The sequence below is a fragment of the Podarcis vaucheri genome, assembly GCF_965113315.1.
Source record: "Podarcis vaucheri genome assembly, chromosome: 3".
In the NCBI taxonomy this organism is placed as follows: Eukaryota; Metazoa; Chordata; class Lepidosauria; order Squamata; family Lacertidae; genus Podarcis; species Podarcis vaucheri.
The window spans coordinates 81502128-81520903 of NC_138761.1; the positions used below are offsets into that span (position 1 = coordinate 81502128).

Sequence of the window (18776 nt, forward strand, 5' to 3'; positions counted from 1 at the left end):
GCATGCTTATTGTGCACCACTTACATTCAAGTTAATGCAAGAGTGTATGGTGCTTTGGATCTGAACTTTTGCCATGAATCACCATATTTGCTAAGTGGCCTGTAAGTTCCTTTTAGTTAAAGCTCATTGAGAAGCAAAATACTCAATGCACCTTAAATGAAATAAGAACAATAACAACTGTGCAATTGTATTTTTATTTTAGGGAGAAATCTATTATAACAACAAGATCAAACCTAAGTCAGGTTTAAAAACATTTCTATTGATTTAGTGGCTTTATCTGTTTTCGGAAAGACATTCAATATAAATTTCCAATTTATACTGATAGTTATACTTAGCCCAGGATAAAAAGTCATATCTGATTCTACCATGATCTCACCATCATCTAAATCCTAACTTTTAAGCAACCAGAAGAAAGCCATGCTCTTTCAATTCTGTTTTAATATATGTGAATATCTTCTTCCACATAATCAGAGACACCTAGACTTTTCTTTTCTTTTTACCTTTGGGCCTGCTTTACAATTCCATTATGCAAATTGTCAGTAGGACTCATTGTGAAAAAGAACATAATAATAGGAAATGAGCTATCCAAGCTCCACATAGCAAAAAGAAAATGATATATTAACTAGCAAAGTGGGGGAGAGCTATATTGGGTTAATGGTGGTGCTTGATGCTCAGATTGTATGATCTTCCAAAGACAGAAAAATATTTCTAATTGGAAGACATTTTTAATTGAATTCCTACATGCTTGTAAGTGTCTACCATCTTCAGACAGTTGATAGGACTAGCTCCATTCTTTAAAAAAAAAAAAAAGTGAAATGAGGGGAACCTGAGATTGCATGCAAAGAATATCCAAAACTATTCCTTTGGGAAGATGTGTCTACTCTAGATGAAGAGACAGCATATGCACGAATATTTCCCGGGGGAAATATGTAAGCTGAGCTTTGGATATCCTGAAAGGATAGGGAGAGGATAAAGGCTTTGTTTTCAGACATTTGAGGTGAATGCGTTCAGGCTAAAAATTGAAGGGGGCAGGACAGTGTTCACAGTCCTCATCCAAATTTCCCCATGCACACCATTGCCAATTCAGACCTTCATCTATTAAGAGAGAAGTTCTGAAAGGGGGTTCTAAGGACATCTAGGTGAACATACTTAGAATCTCCCCTTAGAACTTCCTTTCCAACACAGTAAGGTCTGAAGTGGAACTGGTGGACTTGTGGCTTATGTGCTCTCACCACTTTAAGTTCAGTTGCATTCAGGCAAATGCCCATACAGGTGAAATGTCTAAAACTAATCCATGATTAGTAGTACCCTACAAAAGTAAGGTCAAATAATCTTGGTTGGTAAATTTGTGCAACATAAATGGAAAGGCTATTTTATGGTGCTCTAGGGCTGTTAAATAGCATCTGGGAAGTTTTTATTTCCCTTTGGAAATTAGAGATTTTCTATTGTCTGCTATGGCATCAGAACTAGGGATGAAGGCCAACAGAATTTATTCAGAAAAATATACTGTGATAAACCCAGTGGTTTAACTGTAATAGAAGCTTAATCCACCCTATAATATTAGTTTAACTGATGTTAAAATAAACTTAATCTATTATTGTTGAAAACGAATAAAGTTACTTAGTTCAGTGGGAGTTACACCAAAGTCAGGGTGCATAGGTTTCTGCAGCGGCAAAAGAAAAAGGTAACAGTTGGCATAAGGTATGAATTGGGGTGCTGAGAGTCCTCTTCCATTAATGTTCCCATTCCAGGAATGTCAGAATGGGGAATTAGCCCTTGTAACCTTATGGTGGTATTTAAAAGAGTTCTCCAAGAGAATGAAACCTGACTCCATGTGTCACGTGCCAAAAGGTGGTTTCTTCAAAGAAACTGGAGCAGAGACCCATTCTACTATGGACAATAGAGTTGTCCCTTTCTACTCCTCATGTCAGAAAATATCAAAGGCCAAATGCGACACCAAAAAACATAATAATTGCCTCGCTCAGTGATGAGACTGTACTTTGTGAAATTTTCCACTCACTTATGCCCACATGATATATGATCAAATGCAGTATGCAAGCTGCTCTGTTGGGCTCTTTTGGCTGAATGTAATCACTGTGAAGCCGTCTACTATGTTAGGCCTCAGGCAGACTGAGAGGGACAAATGGGCTCCATTTTTTCTGTTTTCCTGTCACATCTCATCCTCTCTCTCTCTCCTTTTCCTTCATCACCCTTTCCCTGAGCAATGACATTTGAGCTGGGATAAAAACAAGAGAAGCTGGTTTTGTTCCTACTGCAGAATGGGAAGAAAAGAAAGCCTTATGTGGTGTTCTGAGATTAATACCTTGCCTGTTTTCAGCTGTCAGATTTGTTTCTTCTGTGTGGTGAAATCATATCATTCTATCACAATTCTTATTATGAGTGACTATTTAAAGCCTTGAACAGCCTGATGGAGGGGGATTCCTACCCCCACCAGTCAAGGCATGATATCAAGAACTGAGTAACTAGCTGTAGTTTCATCTGGATATTTATACTGGGCATCCTATCAAATTCCACTCACCCTTCATTGACCCCTTTATCTTGTGCTAACTCCTCACGAATCCCAGTAACCTACTGTATTATCCTTGCAGAGAATTTTACGCTCAATTATAACTATCACAACATCTAAGATGGCCTGTTTAACAGAGCCATGTTAAGCAATCAGAAGAATTAAATGGCATTTGAGGCTGGCTTTCTCGGTAATAACTGTTCAAAAGAAAAGCTTCCATATTTAAAGTATTAGCAGCTGTCTGTATTATCGCTATATTGGGATGGGAGGAAAGCAGGAAATAAGGAAAAGATTGCACGCTTTATTTAACAAATTCACCAAGAGATTGAAAAACCATTGAATGAACCAAGCTACAGCTCAATGAAGCAATGTATTTGAGCCCATGGGTGTATTGGCTGTACATGGTGTCTTACTGTGAGCATATTAAGTGCCACAGACAAAAAGATATGAAAAAGTAGGTCTGCAGTTGTAATCACAGTTTTCTGAAAAAGAAATCCCATCCTGCAGAGAATGGATTAATAAAATATAGAGGTTTATGGTCATGTCCAAAATTACCTGTCAAATCTAGAAATGCAATCACCCAAATGGCTCTGATTGTTCCCTCAATATGTGGCTTCTGTTCTTCTCTTGTGTAGAAATTCCTAAAGGGAAAAAGATACCCCAGAGTTGTTCAAATGCCTATCTTTAAACTGACTGCAGTGAGCTAAATCAGAGGGGGTTTTAAAGGTATTTTTGTGTTCTAATTCTAAATCTAGCTTCCTCTTTTTTAAAGTAACAAATGCAATAAACAAAAATAGCCATTAGGAAAGCAAATTGTTTGTTATTTCAAGGTGTGCTCAAAGTAGGTAGGAAGCTGAGAGCTTACCAGATGAAGAAAGAGGAACATATGATTGCATTTTCTGTCTTCTTTGTCCCACAATCCTTTTTGTATTTCTATGGCTGGATTATAATGGTGTACTTGGAGCAACTGCACAATGATCCATGTCTATATTCTTAGCTGGAAGGAAGGAAGGAAGGAAGGAAGGAAGGAAGGAAGGAAGGAAGGGAAGGAAGTCCCCTCTTGGAAGGAAAATTATGAAGCAAAATGTACATACAATGTACAGTTGTACAGTTTGCACAATTAAAGTGGATTAAAGCATTCTGTCACCCAGGCACAACAAATCCATTTTTTGCAGTTAGGAAAGTGATGAGAAAATGCACTGGAAAGTTTGAGGTGAATTAATGATTGACAGGAAGCACTGTTATTATTTTATCACCTACCCTCCCTTCACCCTAAGGTGCTATGTATGGATGTCATGCAAGTGTATAAGAATGACACTCATTAATTTAACTACAAACAAATTGGAATGAATCCTTAAAAAGAACAAGCATATCTAACCTCAACATAAGCTTTGAAAGTAAATCAGGATAAATGCTTGACGAAAGCTCTTGGTGGAATTCAGAGGTTCTTACCTTTGAGTAGACATTTGTAGGGTTGGCCTGCACAACTATAGCCTAGGTAAATATAACCTCCTCCCCCCCCCCAGCTTTTTCTGCTTTAGAAGACTTCTGGAATAAAAGTCTTATTTCTAATCAGAAGTAAACTAGCTTGGCTTATGCCTGTTTTGTTGTTATTGTCAGCACTTCTTGCATTAATAGGTTCTGTATGATAGCTAGAAAACTTATACCACTTACTTTTTAAGTGAAAACAATTTTTAAAGGATTTCATATGCTAAAGAAGATACAGGTTGTTTTTTATTTATATACCGGTATATATATATGTGTGTGTGTGTGTGTGTGTGTGTGTGTGTTATATATATAAACACATTTGGTTTTCAGCATAATAATATCTGACATTTATATAGCATTTTAGAGTGTTCAAAGTCCTTCACATGAATTATTGCCACAATCTTTGCAAAAGCTGCATCAGGTCAGTATCATTATCCAGAATGGGGAAGGCAGTGGGGAGTGAGGCTGAGAGTATCTCACCTAAGGCCATCTGTTAAGTTCATGGCAGAGAAAAACTGTGAACCTGTGACCAGTAGCTCTTTAATGCTAAAGAGCTTCTTACAGCTAGAGGTCAGGTGCACTGAGAACCTCTACACATTTAAGCAGGCAAAATGCTAAATAAGAGACATAAAAATACAATACAGAAGATTGCTGTGCTGAATTCAGGATTTGAATTTTAGTGCAAAAAGGGACTTTTTGATGAAGTTAAAAGTTTCCTGAGCGCTACAGACACACTCACAATTTTTGAGCCAATTTGCTGCTAGTCACAGATTTGCATAGCTATTGCTTCAGTCCCATTTGTAGTGACCTTTTTTGTTCTGGAAACAGTGAGGCCATGGTGTAGTTAATCACATTTGGTTAAGTGATGATGTCACTGCAGTCAATTGAAGCTATTTGGAATGGGGGCATTGCCCCCTTAGCTTTATTTATCATCTGTGATGTCATCATCTTGCCAAATCTAATTGACTAACAGCAACCCCACTGCATATAAATATATGTATTTATTTACTCATTGCTTTTTAAAAGCCATTTTTACTGGGATAATTATTTTCTCTGCCAATTTTTACAGTACACAAAGCAACTTTGTAACATTTGTAAGCACTCATGTGACAGTGGCATTATGAGACCAACATGCCATGTTCGATTTCTGGTGATGGTATATTTCCAGATTTGATTAGTACTATCCTATCCCTTGGGCAGTAAGAAATATTGATGCAGACGCTGACTTGATCTCCACATTAATTCACAGACGGAAATGTAAAGCAATTTTTTTGTTTCAACAGTTTGTCAGGAAAGCCAATGGCAGCTGTCAACCATGACAAGAAAAGAGAGGAAATGGAAAATAGGGGATCCTACCCCTACTATCAGGAAAGAAGGCTGTGAAATTACAACAATTTACTCTGGTGTGTTTCAGTTTTTCAGTAACTAATATATAATTGTATACAATATAATAATCTTGGTTAAAGAAATTAAATCACAAGGAAGGAGGGGTTTTGCTGCACTGGTCCTGCATGCAGGCTTCCGATGAGTATCTGCTTGACCACTGTGGTTACAAGATACTAAGCTGTATGCTCCTTTGTCCTGATCCAGCAGGTCTTTTGTTATGCTCTTACTACATACTGACATACCAGCTAGGCTTGTAAAACTGAGATGATATCCTCCCCCCCCCAGACCACCACATATAAAATAGAATTAGTTGGAGGGTTGTGGTTTGTACCCAATAGGTGCCTGGGTAGAAAGGAACTTCTGCACTGGGTCCCCTTTTTCTAATGGATCATTTCCATCTTCCTCAGACTGATGACCTTGTTTCCTTAGAAAGAGGTGGATTTGGGCAAGACAACAGGTTCCACTGCACTGAGCACCAAGCCTAGGGGGAACCACAAGGTGTCACAACTATGACTTAGTGAATTGAGCAGAATGGAAGGTGAGAGGTGGGAGTGTACACCGAATTTTGGCCCTGCACAGAGCACCACTGAATTTTGAAAGACCAAAGTCCGCTCATTCCCAAGACCCTCAATCTCTGTGATAGCACTCTGACTTGGGAGTGGGAAAGCACTCTCGTGTCCCTAAGACCTCATCCAGCAACTTCACTGACTCTCTCTGGTTATCTTGACTCAACGAAACAAACTTGTGTCCTTAGTGCCAAGAGCTTACGGCACTGAACACATACCACTTCTGTCCAGCAGGACACAATATACAGAATAGCTGCCACATTTCTACCTGCACATGTATTGTTGTTGTCTAATGAGTTTCTGGCTCCTTGCCCTACTGAAAAACTCACTTGTTACCTTGATCCTTTGCACTGGGGCAAGACACTTCCTCAGCTAAGAGTCCATCACTTCCACTAAAGACAGAGCCAACATTTGAATAACTAGTTTTATTATAAATATAGCCTTCTAAGTACTACAATGTTTTTACACAAAAACCAGGGTGCATGAAAGACATAGTCGACATTGTGGCTATTACTTATGCAGAGCCAGCTATCTCTGTGATGCATGCTAATTGTCTGCAAATATTTGAATACGAGAAAGAAAGATTACTTTACAACAATTCCAAAAGAAAATTATAATAATGGAACATTAAGGCTGCCACTGAGAGTCAGAAGCTGAATACTTAAGACTGCAACAAGTAACTGATAATACTTCCTAGACAAGGAGATGTGGTGAAGGTGGTAGTAGTGGAATCATTTATTATATGCTCAGGCCTCAGGCCCGCCCCCGCCCCCCGCAAAAATGAAGTCAGCAAGCCTCACTGCAGCTAACAGCACTGAAAGCAACACCACTGTAATGCACTGCACAACATTCTTATTGCCTCCAGAAGCCCCTTTTTTCAATGTGAACAGTGGGAGTTAGTTTCATCTGATCTGTAGATGAAACATGGGGCCATTAACAATTTTGCAGAACAATTTTGTGTGGATCTTTTCACAATGAGACAGATGTCAAGGAACTTCCAAATTCTAGAGTCAGTCTGGCTCCCTATTGTAAGAAGTCTTTGGGTGTCAAATGCTAATGCTCAGTGTTAAATATTGAGAGAGTATCTACCAAATGTGTGTATCCAGAAAAGTTTCACTGTTGAACTTCAGAAAGGAGTGTTTTGAGAAGAATTAGGAGGAGCAGTTTCTCCCCTTTTTTTCTTTCAGCCTTAGTATTCATCAAGTCCCAGGTGTTTCTGTTTCACAATTTGGACTCTACATAACACTTTTAACTTAGCACTTACTTGCGGTAAACTTGTTGTGTAGAGAAGACCCCTGAAACTTAATTTGATTTCTGAGCAAGTTTGGAGTACATAGCTATCTATTAAACAAGGTCAGAAAGAATTCTGAACGGTATACCAAGTTATCCTGAAGTTTCTTTGTAATGTTTACTATGTTTTTCAAGTTCTCGTGCACTGGAAGAGATGGAAAGGGAAGCTACGTCTGCCCTTTAATATTAAACCATGTAGCTGGGTGGGTAAACAGTGCGAGCAGAGATGGTACAGTGAATGCGCTTGGGAAGGGCTTGTACATAGCTCTGACATGGGAGAGTTATTAAATCTTCGACCCAGTCAATACAAATACATTGAACCGATGATTAATCAGACTGGGGAGACAAAGGAAATAACAGTGTGAAAAGAGAATTCTGCACAAGGTTGCTGAACCAAAGAAATGTATCACAGAAATCAACTACGCAGTGCCATTATTTCACAAAAGCTAGCAAAATGTTAGCAGTGCATACTTAAAGTATTGCCAGTGTGATAGAGGAGAATTTATGCTTAGATCAAATCTTTCTTTTGCACGTATTTGCATTCTTAGTCAGCAAGCTTGACTGCAAAAGTCTTCAAAAAGCAGAAATGCAGGAGAGCACAGCTTCATGTTCCTTTAAGGTTCCTAACTATCCAAAAGAAAACAGCGAACATGGAGAAGAGACAAGGGAATGAGAGGGAGGAACTAACTGGAGTTGGAGCAATGCTGCAATGCACACAGTGTTTCCACAAAGACTAAAACAGCTTGAGGTATGAAGACTGAACAACGTGGACCAAAGCACATACCAGGGAAATTAATTGAAACAATAGATAAACTTGAATATGGCTGAAGAGAAGGGCAAGATACTCAAGGGGAAAGCAATTTCCAAGACCGAAGTGAAGATGCTAAGTGATGAGAAGCATGGCAAATCAAGTTTGTTGCACAGCATAGAAATGGTCTAGGGACATGGGTGGCGCTGTGGGTTAAACCACAGAGCCTAGGACTTGCCGATCAGAAGGTCGGCGGTTCGAATCCCTGTGATGGGGTGAGTTCCCATTGCTCGGTCCCTGCTCCTGCCAACCTAGCAGTTTGAAAGCACATCAAAGTGCAAGTAGATAAATAGGTACCACTCCAGCGGGAAGGTAAACGACGTTTCCGTGCACTGCTCTGGTTCACCAGAAGCGGTTTAGTCATGCTGGCCACATGACCCGGAAGCTGTACTCCGGCTCCTTCGGCCAATAAAGCAAGATGAGCACCGCAACCCCAGAGTCGGTCACGACTGGACCTAATGGTCAGGGGTCCCTTTACCTTTATAGAAATGGTCTTAGGAAACAAAGGGGCTTCATTTGGGGCATATTTGGAGCTTGAGTATCCCATGGAAAACTGTGGGGTGGCAATATAGTTCCAGGTGTAAAACAGAGGTGGGGAATACTATCCCTACTAACGACATGGCTCCTGTTGGAAATCAGTCATACACCTGAGCCATGAGGGACCAGTAGTTATTCGGACTAGTGTGGACTGAGTGATTTGAGCCTGTGCCCACAGAAACTAGTATGAACCTCCAAATGAGATGTTTCTCCAATGCAATTCAGCTCACCCAGGAATTGCATCTGATAAATTAACCATTTTCCACATGGAGAGAGTTTGGGATTTTCCAGGTTTCCCATTTGAGGGAATTCATAGTTTCACCACCATGACTTTCCCAGTCAGAGGCCATCTCTTATACTTTCCAATACTCCCACATGCACACATCTAAGCAGGTGTTTTTCCCATATCCATAGCAAGTAAATTATCCAAATATCCCAAAATAAAGGCCACCTGGGAGATAGAAGACCCAAGCAAAGGTCAGAAATGTTCCAACAGGAAATCAGGAACAGATTTTTTATAATCCTTTCCAGACCCCATTAAAAGCAATCAGCCATAGCCCAGAGTACTCCATCACAAAAGCTGTTGGCTGAGTATGCTACCCTTCTGCCTGCCCAACTGTACTAAGGCAAGGTAGAAATAGAATTTTTGTAGGTCCCACTCATGTCTCTCATTAGAATTCTCACAGGAGCCCATGGCCAAATCTCAGGTATTGTGAAACTACGGGCAACTACCACAAACCTCCCAATACAAAGCCTGATCACTGCAGCGTTTGTTTACCCTGTGGCTATGAGGATGCTGGATTCTAACTCCCATCAGCTTCTACCAGCATGACAAATGGGATTCAGGGATGCTGAGAGTTGAAGCCCAACAATATATTGGGGAACAAAAGCTAGCCACCCTTGACCTACAGCAACACCTTCCCTCCCTGCAGACTTTACAAGAGCGTGTAGAAGAGGAGTCTTTTTTGCTAGAACCCATTTTTCTTCAAGAGCTATTTCTGCCTGCCATTAGGTGTGCATTCTGTTCTTCTTATTTGCCTTCTACTGATATGCAATTCTTGCCAAAACCCTTCCAAACAAATTGAAGGTTAGGTGACTTGTTTCTTTAATGTCATCAGTGCATTAAACATTTTCTCTCTGCAAAATGAATTCTTCATACCTATTCCGTGAACATTAATTTAGTTGAATTTGATAGGGAGAGCACAGTGACATTGTTAAAGTTAACGACCCAGTGGTTTACAAGACAAGACACACATCACACCAAATTGATTGCATTAATTGTTTTATTGAGTAACATCAACAAGAATGTGTAGTTCCCAATGTCCTCGAGCAAAGGCTGTGTGATTCCATTAATAGTGAGAAGTGTGTCCAAATTCATTAGGTAAGTGGCACTTTTTTGTTTATGAAATCTGTAGATCTAAGTAACTAAAACTTTTAGCTTCAATACAATAAAAACATCACATTATTTATCTCGCATCTCATCTTGCACTGAAAGGCTCATATAACTCCTGCATGCAAATTTGCTTGCTGTGGCAAATAGAATTTCTGTGTAATCTTCCAAATCAGGAAAACAAAGAGAAGCAAATACCACACTTCCTTAAATGAACTGAGGTGAATATTATGGATCCAAAGATGTATGTATGAACTCTGCTTATGCAAGGGTGTCTTACCAAATTATCCTATCCTGCTACAGCCTCCCATTCCACACTGTTCCAGCATATCCACCAACCATCAATAATAGCTTTGGGGAGTGCAAGATGAGTCAGGAAAGCTGCTTTGCACACAAGGAGCACCAACCATATCAGAATGGAGAGAAGGCAACACAGGAGCACAGGATCAGGCCCACAGTAAAGAATAATCCAGATTTATTTATTAAATGTTTTATATCCCATCCTTCCCCCAGTCTGAATCACAGGGCAGTTTTACAACAATACTATATAAAACACAGCACAACAGTAAAATATATTTCAAAGCAATGGTTTTTTAATAAAAATAAAAAAACCAATAATTATTGTCGCAGCTGATAATGTGCAAAATCACAGCATGGGAATACCTTTATCAAGATCCAGACACATGATTTATAGCACACCAATATAATACAGATTCAGTATCTGATTCCTTATTACTTCTTTGGTGTGCCACTGCATGAATATAGCCTGCTAGCAGACAGAAAAAATGAGGAAGTAAAGTATAGTATTGGATAGCAATTCTCAGAGCTCATATACACCAAGGATCAATAACCTGTTGACCTCCAGATGTTGTTGGACTCCATTCCTAGCAGCCTCTGCTAACATGGCCTGCTAACATGGCCAATGGTCAGGGGTAGAAGTTATTGGGAATCGAGGTGTGGAGAACCTTTTGAACTCAAGATGTTGCGAAACTACAACTCCCATGAGCCCCAACAAGCACGGCTAATGACCAGGGGTGATAAGAGTTACAGCATCTGGAATACCAGAAGTTCCACACACCTCTTGTAGTCCAGCAACACTGGGAGGCCCCCAGGTTCCCTGGCTCTGAAATGTACAAATACATGTTTACACAAATGTATGTCAAGCACATTTAAAATGCCCCCTTTGCTAAGTAAACTGAGGAAACCATGCTTGTAAAATTCCATTCACCACAATGCATAATTTATAGCCCAGCGGTCACAAATTTTGACTTCCCCGGCACTTGTCAACCTCCCTGTCTATGCAATCCAAGGCACACAATAGAAGCAAGTTTTATCAAGCCCCTGGTGGGCTGTCATGCCAACGCAACTGGCAAGTCCATAGCCTGTTGCATGTCTTCTATAATACCTATATAAAGAGGCCAGAAGAGGTGTATCCATATAGAAGTCTGCCACACTTCCCTGCTCCCACTGCATTCCACTTCTCTTTTGTGCTCAGCCAGAAATTGATTCCTGTGCCTGCAACTTTCAATGATGCAGCAGAGTTTGGAGACAATTCCAAGAAAAAGAGAGATCATTTCAGAAAAGGATCGCAAACAGGAAATGTGCTGGCTGAATAGCAAGCCTCAGCTTGTGAACTAAAAATCCATCTCAGATAATTGACATTTATTTGATTGAAACAGCAGGGTGCCCTCCATCACCATGGGAGGAGACCATATGGAAGAACAGTAAGAGTGGAGATAATGTCTGTCTGCTGAGTGTGTCAATGTGTTTAGAGATTATTCACAGGGCTCTAGGGATTCCTGTATGGTAATGTTTCAGCTAAATTGGAATCAGATTAATTGCTCTAATCTAATTGAACGACAATGTTTATCAAATTATTGCTCATTCACCACATGATATTGCAGAGTCATTATTCTTTGAGTTGAAATAAATAATAATAATAATAATAATAATAATGAAAAAGATCTCTTGTCGTGCATCTGCTCAAGAGCTCTGAAAGATTGCTGAGCCCTACGCATGAGTGTTAATGTAGTTTATAACTCTATGAGGTAACAAATAAATTAGAGGCAAAAGGTTTACAGATGATAAATCTGCTGTCTTTCTGTGAAAATGCTTCTTGTTGCATAATGCAGCCCTAAGTTAATTAAACTGTTTTTGCAGAGCCGAGTTTCATTTCATTTTAAGTAAAGAATATTTCTTCTCAGAAAATTAAATGTTATTTTTTTGCAGCAAGCAGCATAAAAAAACTAAATTAAAAAGGCACATTTTAGTTCTGCTACATTTAGTTTTATTCTGCTTTAATTTTCCTCCCCCCACCAAATGATACTTTCAAATTTTATTTTGTAAATTACTTTGTAGATAAATGTTGTTATAATTTTCCTGGAAACCTTCATTTAATTCCTGTGTCAGGTAGATTAAGAATCATGTAGCTGGCTGGGGTCGGTTGCTAATGACTTTAACATCTGGTCCTATGTAACACAGTATCAGAAGAGAAATAAACATCACCTCTCTGAAGCTGCTGTTGGTATTTCAACAGAAGCCTCTGTTGGGGCCAATTGGAGCTTGCAAATAGCAGTTTAAGAGAGGCAGGAACACTCTCCAGTACCCATTATCCCAAGGCTGTTCTGGTCTCCCTGTAGTTGCTATTTCCTACACTTTCTTTTTTAATGCACATGAATTGTATTCATGCAATAGACATCATATCAAGTTTGCACTAGTTCAGCTCACAGATAACAGGAAAACATTGACATGTTTAGGATGTTTAAGGATTTGATGCCTCAGTCTGTGTTCAATGGCAATCAGGAAGGATGGTCTTTCCCTACACTTTGAGATGTGTGTCAGAGCCTGAGTGGAAGAAAAATGTCTTGGGGGAAGAGGTTGCAAGATGAAAACAGCAACCAGAGGCAAGGTTCAGGCAAACCACTTCTGCAATGGGGATTGACTCCACTGCCTTAAAGTGATGGTCAGCATTCAAAGACGTGGTTCATAGGCTGTCAAGTTTGACCCTCTGGTACAGTGGTGCCTCGCAAGACGAAATTAATTCGTTCCGCGAGTTTCTTCGTCTAGCGAATTTTTCGTCTTGCGAAGCACGGTGTCGGAAAAGTTTTGGAAAAGCTTCAAAAATCACCAAAAACCTCAAAAAAGGCTACCACACTGCGTTCTATGAGTTGCTCCTCGAAGTCAAGTCGCAACTGTATTAACAGTGTTAAGAAAAAGGAAACAAACTTGAAAAAACACAAGACGTTTTCGTCTTGCGAAGCAAGCCCATAGGGAAATTCGTCTTGCGAAGCAGCTCAAATACCGCAAAACCCTTTCGTCTAGCGAGATTTTCGTCTTGCGAGGCATTCGTCTTGCAGGGCACCACTGTATTCAAGATCAACAGGAAGCCCAAGCAAAACTATCCTTTCCCCCACCCTCTTTAATCACCAACACCTACCACTTAGTGAGTATTGAGTCCGATTGTATTCTTAAACATAGCTAACTTTGTCTCCTGCCCTGAAAATGTATCCCCCACCCCAGATGTTACACGTGAAAAGGATGTTTTCATTTATTTTGCCCTCTGAGTCACAGAAAGCCTCTTCCACTCATGAAACTATTGTTTCCAATCTAGCAGAAGAGTGTTGCATGAGAGAAAACTCACCAGCTTTACACAGAGATGCTAGGGATTGAACCTGAGAGCTTTTGTATGCAAAGCAGATGCTCTATCTTCACAGGAATACTTGTACAATAACTTCTAAAATGTGCAGGGGGGGTTTCAATAACTTTTGACTGCCCACTAAAGTGGGTAGTTTGACCAAACTGTGGGACTCAGTGGAAGACAGGAGTGCCTGGCGTGCTGTGGTCCATGGAGTCATGAAGAGTTGGACACGACTAAACAACTAAACAACAACAACAACAAAGTGGGTAGGCCATAGTCAAAATCTGTCTTACTCACCATGTTTCTTGTACTGTGATGCAACCCCCGATACATTGTGGCACTTCACTACAAGGAGCCTTCTATAGTCACACTTCGAGTTACAGACGCTTCAGGTTGCGTTTCTTCGGGTTATGGACCCACCGAAACCCGAAAGTACCAGAATGGGTTACTTCCAGGTTTCGGGGGTCGTGCATGCGCAGAAGTGCTGAATCGCAACCTGCGTGTGCACAGAGGCGCCGCTGTGGGTTGTGAAGGTGCATCCTGCATGGATCACGTTCGCAACCCGAGCATCCACTGTACTTACTAGTGCTTGTGCAAGTGTTCAGAGAAGAGCACCAATATACAGTATTTCGGTCTTCCACTCATGGTGCTTCATATCTTAGTCACTGAAAAAGGAGTTTGCCTGAGGGGTACCAAGCAAAGGTTAAAAGTTAGGAGGGCTTGCTTTCAAAGACCATTCAGAAATGGTCTTTGAAAGCAAGTGGTGAGGAATTTGTGACCCTCCAAATGTTGTTGGACTCCAGTTTCCATTATCCCTGACAATTGGCCATGCTGGCTGGGGCTGGTGGTTATTTGGAGATCAACAACCTCTGGAGGGCCACAGATTTCCCCATCCCTACCCTAAGAAACTTCTCTGCCTTTAGAGCAGTAGGTAATAGTGTCAAGATCTGTTTGGGAGGGATTCATGGTGTGCGTTTAATTTGCATTTATCATTTTTATGATGCACTCAGTTAACTTAAATATCTCATTTAAATACATTTTATTATTCATATTCTTTACACTCTTCACTGCAGTTATTTGGAAATGATTCAGAGTGGCTGCGGTAATATCTAGAGAATCATAACAGATGGCAGCATTGGGAAAACACACAGGAAGCCCATTTGTAGGCGGAATATATAGCTTAATCTATTGTCAACACAGAAAAAGGAAACATTCTGCTGTGTAGGTGACTTTGTCAGGCATCAAATTAAAAGATTTGCAAACTAACATCAGAAGTGGCCTTTCTGAAGGAAGGGATTACTTGAATCTTATTACTTACTTTAAATTACTTTTAGCGTTAGAAATGCACAGCAAGCTTTTCAGACTTGTGAAGCAGTAAAGGGTAGTCTCTGATGCAACAAGCCTTAAGCTCAATTCTGATTTCAGATCAAACAAGCACATCACCACGTAGGATGGCGGCAGCCACCTTTGGGATCAAGCCTTAAAATGCCACTGACAGGATATGACACAACACAGCTTTATCTTGTTTTCAAATGAAGGTCAGTTGCTACAGCTCTAGCTCCAACATTACTAAATTTAGCCCTTGATAAAGACTACAACTGCCCTGTTGTCTTTGGGGGGGGGGATTACAGTACTGGTCTTTCTTAGCCAATCATATCCATTGGAGGAGAGGAAATGGAGTGATAGATTGTTAAGGATATTAACAGCTTCCCTTTGGTTCAGCAGCTTCCTGTATACTAAGGCAACAGCCCCCAGACTCAAGAATCCTCAACTGACTTAGTTCACATACAAAACAATTCTATTCATCTATACTCAGAAGTAAATCATGCATTCTTCAATGGGAACTGCTCCCATGTAAACAGAGATAGGTCAGAAGGAATACCTTCCTCAGCACACCTTTATGAGCAGGTGAGAAATGCTTCTTCATGTCCACACCTGGGAAGAGGAAAGTAAGTACAGCATAGGATAATGTACAACCCTACTCTCAACTGCATGAACTTTCTTTATAAATTTTGTATATTTAACTTCTCTTATATAACAGACAATGACACAATGTATTAAAAGTTTGCTTTGTTTCTTTTTTAAAAAGGCTGCAATATGTATGTATTTTCAGTTTTGCTATAATTTCCTTTTTCAAAAATAAAACTTAACCAGTGCTGTGTCTTGGGAAATATAACATCTCAACTGAACTGAAAGATTCCATATAGCTATTCCAATCCATCTGCTAAAAATATATTGGTACCTATGTTTTTTTAAAGTCCATCTCATCATTAAACCAGCAAGATGGCTCTAATCCCATTCTATGCACATGACTATACATTATAATTTGGTTATATTAAGATGTAACTCATGTTCAAATACGATAGTACAAAGCATTCCAAGTCTGAATACTGTAAACTGAAGCATGCAGGTGAAAGGCTAAAGCTATGTGGGAAAAGTATGGGAAACAGCAATAAATAAAATATGCTATGATCTTGTCTATTAAATTTTGAGTTTAACCCTATTATTTACAGCTGTATTGACAAGCCCCTGAAAACAATGTTCTAGGAAACCCTCCTGCCAGGATACTGAACCACTGACCTCAACTGGGAACAATCTGGGAAAATTCAGCTTATATCCTATGTTAAACTCACCATTATACAGTGGTACCTCAGGTTAAGATTTTAATTTGCTCTGGAGGTCCATTCTTAACTTGAAACTGTTCTTAACCTGAGGTCCCACTTTAGCTAATGGGGCCTCCTGCTGCCACCACACCGCCGGAGCACGATATCTGTTCTCATCCTGAAGCAAAGTTCTTAACCTGAGGTACTATTTCTGGGTTAGCAGAGTCTGTAACCTGAAGTGTCTGTAACCTGAAGTCTCTGCAACCCAAGGTACCACTGTAATTCAAAAAGGAAGACACCTGTATTTTCTGCGTCTGTGTCTCTCGTGTGGAGTAAAATAAATAAATGAAAGAAAACCTGTTTTTGAATTGATTTGCCCTTTGTCACTGCCACAGATATGTTTTCCAAGTTATGACAGGTAGTTGTAATTCTATTAACAGCTCATCAACTTCCCTCTGAAATCGATCTATGTTGAGTTAGCTGAGTCTTCTTAAAGGGGCTGATTTATAGCTTCTGCCAGTTTTAAAGGGCGGGGGGAGAAAGCAGCACTTCTGCCTCCACTGTAATCAAAGCGCCCAAACAATGTCTGCAAATGAATAACTTTTAGCCCTTACTGCAGGTTGTCTTAGTGGCAGGTGAGCTATGACCTAGGGCTGGCAGTTTTGCTGAGAGGCCTGCTGATGCTGGCATGTATAAATGATTGTCAATTTCCTTTATTAATTTATCTTGCCATCTCATGTATAAATGAGAAGATTTCATTCCCCACCAACACCTTAAACGTCTCCAGCATCAATCTACTATGTTTGCCTAATTTGCAATTTTGCACCATGCTGCACAAGCAGTCAGATATGGAGAACTGCAGAAAATACATTTCGATGCCTGTCCTTTCATGCATATTGTAAATGGGGGCACACAGGTGAATTTTCAGTTGACAGCACTTTAGTTAAGGTCATGGAAAGAGGTTATCATAATACTTCTTTTTATTGAGTGACATCAAGAGGAGGGTAATGAATCACAGTGATGCAAAAGCCAACCCTGAATTTTAAGAAGTAGCTACTTGTGTTGCATTAATTAATTAATTTTCAAGCAAATTGTTCAGCTTTTTTTTTAAAGACAGTAGGCAATTTATTCATCTCATCTTTGCTGATAAAATATTCAAAATACTAATCTTAACTTCACCAACCAAACCTACAGGTTGCACATCCAGTGCAAAGTATCATTTGATCCTTAGATACTCATACATCTGCAGGGTCTAGAATGATTTAAAAGTGGATCATAGAATCAGAGTTGGAATAGACCACAAGGGCCATCGAGTCCAACCCCCTGCCAAGCAGGAAACACCATCAGAGCACTCCTGACATATGGTTGTCAAGCCTCTGCTTAAAGACCTCCAAAGAAGGAGACTCCACCACACTCCTTGGCAACAAATTCCACTGTCGAACAGCTCTTACTGTCAGGAAGTTCTTCCTAATGTTTAGGTGGAATCTTCTTTCTTGTAGTTTGGGTCTATTGCTCCGTGTCCGCTTCTCTGGAGCAGCAGAAAACAACCTTTCTCCCTCCTCTATATGACATCCTTTTATATATTTGAACATGGCTATCATATCACCCCTTAACCTCCTCTTCTCCAGGCTAAACATGCCCAGCTCCCTGTGTGGAGTACTGTGTGTTGAGATTTTTGTATTTAAGGGACTAGATGGCCCTCAAAGTCCCTTCCAATTCTACAATTCTATGATTCCATCTATATGGATCTAGTGGGCTCTACAGTGGGCTAAACTAGGATATTAAATGTATCCAGAAGGGTTTCTCCTTTACACATGAGAACACACTATTTGCTGGTGCCTGTGTTAGTTATATTGTACCTTGATGAAAAGCCTCAAAACCTCTAGGTCTCCAGATAGCTTGAGGAGAGCATGTGTCAGCATTAAGCACACAAACTTTTGGCTTTACTACAACCCCTCTGTATACTGCAGTGGCACAAATAGGCTATTAAACCAATTTAATCAGTCAGCAGACAATTTGCCCAGCCTGGGGAATCCCCAAATTGTATTGGGGCAATATGGGATCTGGCTGCTTAATTCAAATTTACGGCCCATTTTCACTGGCTTAAATAAGGGCAGGCTTTTCCACAACATGTTGTGCTGGCTTGAAATACGTTGCACTCTTTCTCCTAAAAATTACCGAAAACTCATCTTCTAAATAGCATTGAGCCCAGAGGAGAAGATCTATAAAGGTTACCAAGCTGGAATACAATGTCTTCTAATATGAACCAAGAAAGTCTTTAAACAGTTACCCATAGGAAATCAGTTCAAACTCCTAATTAAAAAGAACTATCAATCCCCTTTCTTAATAGAGCTTTTATCACAGGGGTGAGCCCCCCCCCTTTAATTGAACATAAAGAAAGGGATCAAAAATAAAACTGCCAATATCAAAATGCCTTTAAACAAGTATGTGGAGCAACTACACTTGGAATACTTTGTACAGTTCAACTGCAGCATCACAAAAAGGATGCTGGAAACAGTCCAGGTAACTTTCCATGAGAATGGA

The 18776-nt window shown here is 40.0% G+C and overlaps 1 long non-coding RNA gene across 4 annotated transcripts in view; it reads right to left on the minus strand.

The window, feature by feature from the left end:
- LOC309529106 overlaps window positions 1-3170 on the minus strand; it is a 239630-nt gene extending 236460 nt beyond the window's left edge. For all 4 annotated transcript variants that reach the window (XR_014218078.1, XR_014218079.1, XR_014218080.1 and 1 more), the window contains exon 1: window positions 3083-3170. This is a non-coding gene — a long non-coding RNA (uncharacterized lncRNA). The remainder of the gene's footprint in view (window positions 1-3082) is intronic.
- Between the last annotated feature and the right edge of the window lie 15606 nt (window positions 3171-18776).